This window comes from Momordica charantia, assembly GCF_013281855.1.
Source record: "Momordica charantia cultivar OHB3-1 chromosome 3 unlocalized genomic scaffold, Mcharantia_2.0 BLBB01000003.1, whole genome shotgun sequence".
Taxonomy (NCBI): domain Eukaryota; kingdom Viridiplantae; phylum Streptophyta; class Magnoliopsida; order Cucurbitales; family Cucurbitaceae; genus Momordica; species Momordica charantia.
In genome coordinates this window covers 3,124,565-3,130,556 of record NW_028275161.1, presented here as the reverse complement: position 1 = coordinate 3,130,556, position 5,992 = coordinate 3,124,565, and the positions used below count along the sequence as shown (strand labels likewise).

At 33.9% G+C, this 5,992-nt stretch overlaps 1 pseudogene across 1 annotated transcript; it reads right to left on the bottom strand.

The window, feature by feature from the left end:
* Positions 1 to 539: 539 nt before the first annotated feature.
* On the bottom strand, positions 540 to 2,635 carry LOC111022253 (uncharacterized; annotated as a pseudogene). The gene is made up of 4 exons (XR_015789622.1): positions 2,229 to 2,635; positions 1,845 to 1,948; positions 986 to 1,115; positions 540 to 848 (listed from the first exon to the last, which is right to left on the bottom strand). The product of XR_015789622.1 is annotated as an uncharacterized LOC111022253 (transcript).
* Positions 2,636 to 5,992: the final 3,357 nt, after the last annotated feature.

Here is a 5,992-nt window from a genome sequence, read left to right as displayed (position 1 = left end):
TAATACATTTAAATTAAGGAAAGAAATGTGTTCTAGAATTTTAATTTAACAGAATCATAAACAAGTGCTCGTAACATTTCTATACAAAATATTCATATACATTTTTAGTTTTTTTCTAATTTAACAGTTACAAAAAAGTATGTCATTTTTATTAAAAGAAACTAAAAAAAACAAATATAATAACATTATAATAATTGTTAGTAGGAATATGACAATGTTCATATTACAAATAAAAAAGAACTTAGTAATAATTGAATTGAATTTGACTACTTGGGTTTTTCTTTTCTATTTTCCTGTTGCCCGTCTAGTCCTCACACTCAAAAATCGCCAAACCGACTCGTCTGAACCATCGGTTTAGAGTTCAATTAATATGTGGTTCGGTTTCGGTTTAACTCTAAAATTGAGCTTAACCAAACTTTGAATGCCCCTACTTATCACGTCTGATAAAGTTATCTACCTTTGAAATCAGAGTAATATTCTTCGTCGACATCAACATTTTAAACATTGTTTGAAACCAAGGATGATAATGAAACTTGAGATTGAGAAAGAGTAGCAGAATTGCTTGTGTATGAACAATTTATTCCTTTAAGAAGATTGAATTGGATGTAACAGAATCAATAATAACAACTAAAATTTCTAATGAAATTAATCTACTTCTACATCTTGGACCCTTCTAACAAAGTTCTCACTCCTTAACACCATGCTACTGCACAATCACTAATCAAAAAGCAAGCAAGCAACAATGGCGGCCAACGCCCCTTATGTTGCTTCACCCGACATCGATGTCGAGAACGATGACGAAACCATTATCAGAAATGTCCCAAGCTGTAAACTAGAGTCCACATGAGCTGAACAACAGAACAAGAAAGAAAATGAAAACAAGCATTTGAAAATGAACAAAAGACTCAGAAATTTACACAAGCAGAGGATGGAGACTATAGTTTATCAGAAGACAGAGGGAGAGGAAAAGATGCTGTAAGATTACCAGAAACAGAGTTATGGAAGCAAAAAGCCCTTCCTGAAGGAGAAGTCCGTGACCCCCGAATTCTTCTTCGTCGACTTTCAAAATAATTGCGTAGTATCCGTATACCATCGTGGTCAATATCACCAAGAATCTGAACCAAAATGAGACAAAATTCAGACAATGCAACACATCTAAGATGATACCACAAGACAGTGAAAATTTCAAGTTTGCTGTTGAATCTCTAAAGAGAATGGCATGGAGCCATGCATTTAACCAAACTAAACAAATCCCGCTTAGCGACGTGGACAAACTGAACCCTTTCGGGAGGGAGGCTAACCAAATCGTCGAACTCGAACCCGGGAAACTCCTTCATGGATGTCAACATATTTAACTAGAGCTCCATTTTCAAGGACTAACTAGCTTATTGAAAAAGCTCAAGATGTGTGAATTACCAATGAAGGTAAAAGAAAAGACAAACCACTCATAGACCAGCTGAACTATTCAAATTCTTCATGATGTTCAGTTAGAAAAAACAAAGAACACTTCAAAAAAAAAAAAAACATTCTATTATGATTTCCAAAAGTGTTTATAAAAGAAAGTTTCATTCAGATCAGAACAAGTGAGCCCAGAAGCATTCATGAACACCGGCCGGTGGCATGGTGGACTTGTGGCCGAATGGGGATACCCCTCCCTGGCGGACACGTAACCGGGTTTTCCCCATTCAGGGACGAGTTCTGTGGTGTCGGTTATAGTGTCAGGAGGCTGTCCGTACCCCCGATTATAGGGATGCAACTGGCGAAGCCACCCCGGCACCAAGTCCAAGTCATTAAAAAAAAAAAAAAGGTTTCATGAACACATATGCCTAAAAATGGCAACTTACAAGATGAACCATATGCCGCCAATTAGAGGTATGGAACCCCATAGCAGCCCACATACAAGCGCAACCGATTGGCGCATCCAATGCAAGACATCTCCTAGTTGATCCTGAAATCAGAACAGAACAAAATGGGTTGTGGAATAGATTCAGGTTTAATAAGAACATTCTCATTCATGGCTTCCTTTCACCTTCCATTATCAGGAGAATAAAAATTCTTAGAACAGGAAACTCAATCTTCATAGTGGAGATAAACTACCTCAATTCGTTAAATTCTACGGGAAATGCATAGATTCCACAGTTAGAATCAGAAACTAACATTCACAAGAGCAAAAACAAGCAACTAACTAAAAATCGCAGAAAACTGAGAAGAAAGGAAAGTTTATGAACCTTATCCCAGGAAGCGTCTGGATCGAACAATTTGGCGAACTTAAAAGGGCGGCAAGTGACCGTTCTGGTGGTGGAATTGAGGATTAAGGTTTATCGAGCTCCCGTCTTTCATGGCGGCACAAAAATTGGGCGGAAAATGGAGATACCCAGTGGACTAAGGATTGAAATCGAGCGAAGACGAGAGGAAATTTTCTAGGGTTTAGGAAGAACAAGAAGCGAACGGAACGGCGGCATGAGAGTGGGAGAATCGAATAAACAAATACAGGAGACGGCTTTGATTTCTTCAGATCTCTTACAATTTTAGTTTTTTCTGAATAAAAATTTGATGAAATCGATCTCAATTGTTGTTGTAGTTTATGAACAATTTGATTTGGGTCAGCAAAATCTGTCTGTAGAACGTGAATTGAATTTACCTTTTCTTGCTTCGATGGCATTGCAGCCTTCGACATGTGCCATTGCCATTGCCACCGCATACTCAAATATCTCCTTAATCTCTTTTTTAGTTGGATTCAAACATTTATTTTCAAAAATAAATTATTGGAATTTGTAATAGAAAACTAATCTTTCAGGGAACATATTTGGACACGTGGGTATGCCGTTTAAGAAGAAATTAATTTTGTTCATGGCGTGAATCTGATTTTGCTAGAGTGGGTTGAGTTTTAACGTGTCAGGTAACATTCGAGTGACATGTTTGTTGGGTAGTGTTGAACAACCTTCCACGTGACAAGAGAGGAGAGGTTGATGGGATCAAAAGTATAATATCTTGTATTTGAAAATCGAACAATCACAACATGGTAAAGGCTGAGCGGGGATATATAAGGTAACTACTATTAATTGCCAATTATATACCAACAAAGGTCTTACGCCAAGAACCACGCGATGCTAAGTGGCTGGTGAGTGGAATCCACTAATCCATGCCCATAAGTACAGAGGTAATCTGCAACGTTCAATCTCTTATTGACCGAGTGTTGAAGCTCTTTTCTTTCTTTGTGCAAGTTCTCATTGCATTTCTCTCTATTTATTCGTATCTTTGGAGTTATCTAATTTCAACTAAAATAATGTCTACATGTTCAAATATGTTAATGAAACAATCTAACTTTTTTAAACAAATTTTAACAAAAGTTTTTTTTTATCGAATAACGTAATTGAAAATTTTTAATAATGTAAGGAGTAAATTTTAGAATTTTAAAGAACTACAAAAGTAGATTGAGAATTACCTAAAAGATGCTTAACTAAATACCACTAACATATTTTAGGTTAAATATTTAGTCTTTTAAAACTTTGATACTTATTTATTTGATTTAATTTAAAAAAAGTTACTTGTATATTCTAAATTTTCAAAATGGTCAAAAATATTGTTTTCTTCCTCTCACTATCAAAATAATTTAAGGGGAACAGAAACTTTTGAGTAGATAAACAAGCCACGAGTGACAAACGAAATTTGGAGTCTCAACTGACAAAAAAATTAGAGATATGAAAAAGAGGAAGAGGCAAATAAAGAAACTCAAGACAATTAAACTGAGGGACTACTATTGATTGATAAATTTCTTACTTTTGAAGGCGAAAACCATCCTCCTCGTCGATCAATAATTTTCTTTATTGTTCTCCTAGCTTTCATAGATTCGCACTCTTCATCGACGCCAGATCTCACTCTACCACAAATTTTCTCTCATTAATATTCATCTCGTGAGACTTTCTCTCTCTTCACCCTGTATTCTTTCAGCTTTTACAATGTTTGGCTTTGTAAAGTCAATGAGGTTGTTTCTACAACATGATTTTTTTCACAATACGTGGCTTCCCCACCCTTTCGACTCAAAAATCTAACTCCAAATATGCATCCCCTCTAATCAACACCATTTCAAATGTGAATAAAATCTATCAATTTTCTACGGTTCATTACCACGCATTTTCACGTGTAATCTCCATTTTTTACCACGCATTCATCATATCATATTTTTAGTCTTCATTTCAAAGGAGAATCCAACAAAATGATTATTGAAACAATGCTAGAGGTCAAGGGTTAAAAAATAAAACTCTTGAAATGATTGGGACATGATATTAAAACCTACGACATAATTGAAATTTGTCATCTAGGTTCACATGTATCGCTATTATTATAACTCATAGCTAGCCACCTCACATTTGAATTTTCATTTTAATAAAAAAGTTGATGAAAGGGTTGTTTTAAAACAATTTTAAAGTTTACGATAAAAATAAGACTTCAAGAAGTTTAGGGGCATATATCGAAACCGACCTTAAAGTTTATGTTCATTTTGTGAATTTAGACCTTCAAGTAATGTGTGACATACCATTTTTATAAGCTTGTGTTTATGTGACTAGAATTTAAAAACTTAGGTTTAGGGTTTGTATAACATGTGCAGAGTTTCACAAATTTAGATTAATTAGGTAACTTATGATTTTGATAAAAAGTAACACAAAATGTGAGTTTAACTGATATAAATTCTTTTAGTACAACATGTCAGGTGGAGATTTGAATGTACGATCTTCCAATTAAATAGAGGTGATTGAACTATATTTAGGTTAGCTTATTAATATATTATTGGTTGGACTAATAAATCCACTTTTATATGCAAAATATTTAAGTTATAATCAACTTGAATATAAATCAATTAATTGAAATATCAGTAACATTTTTTTATTAGTCATTCAATTCTCACTTTTTGATTTGAAATTGACTTTATCTTCTTCAAATGTATAGTACAGAATAATTTCTTTTTTTCTTTTATTGAATTACAAGTTTAGTTTATGGATTTTTAGAGTCGTGTTGATGAGTAGGTCCTAAATTTTAAAAAGTGTCTAATAGGTCTTTAAAATTTTAATTTTATGTCTAATAGGTATATGAAATTTAAAAGTATCTTAGAGGTCCTTCAACTTTTAATGTCGTGTCTAATAGATCTGTATCATATTCTATAATTTGTATCTAACGGATTTGTAAATATATAAAAATGTTGAAGATGACAGGGACTTGTTAGACACAAATTGAAAGTTTAGAGACTTATTAGACATTTTTAAATTTTCGAGATCTCTAGACACAAAACTGAAAATTCAATGACCTATTAGATACAATATCTGAACTTTAAGAGTATCAATAGGTCCAATTTTCAATTTGGTGTCTCTAATATGTCCTTATGACTAGGGATGTTCATTTTCCCACAAGGTCCCATCCCCGCAGGGACCCACCTAAATGGGACGGGAAATCCCCGTTTAAATTTCCCACGAGGCAGGGATGGGAAATGTTTTTTCCCCGTCACCTAAATGGGGATGGTCCCCATTCCCCGTTTGCATTTTTTTAATATATATATACACTAAAAAATCTTATTATTCTTTCTATACTTACATATACTAATAAAACCATATTTTTATTAGGCACCAAATATATAGATCATGTAAATAAAGTTTTTATTGTTGAAAATTAATTAATTAATTAGAAATTTCCTTAGAAAAATGTTTAATTGAAAAATAATTTGAAAGTAAAAGAATAAATGGGGAAAAAATCCCCACAGAGAACCCGATGCTCGTGAATTCCCAATAGAAAATCTCCACCCAATCCCTGTGAAATTTCATGGAGAATTTCGCGAGAATGGGGAATTAAATGGAGGGCAAGGATGGGGACAGGAAAGCTTTCCTCATCCCTGCCCCACCCATGAACATCCCTCCTTTTATTTTCCAAAAAAAAAAAGAGGTCTAGTAATAATTTAAAAGTATCCTAATAGGTCCAACTTTCAATTTTGTGTATAATATAC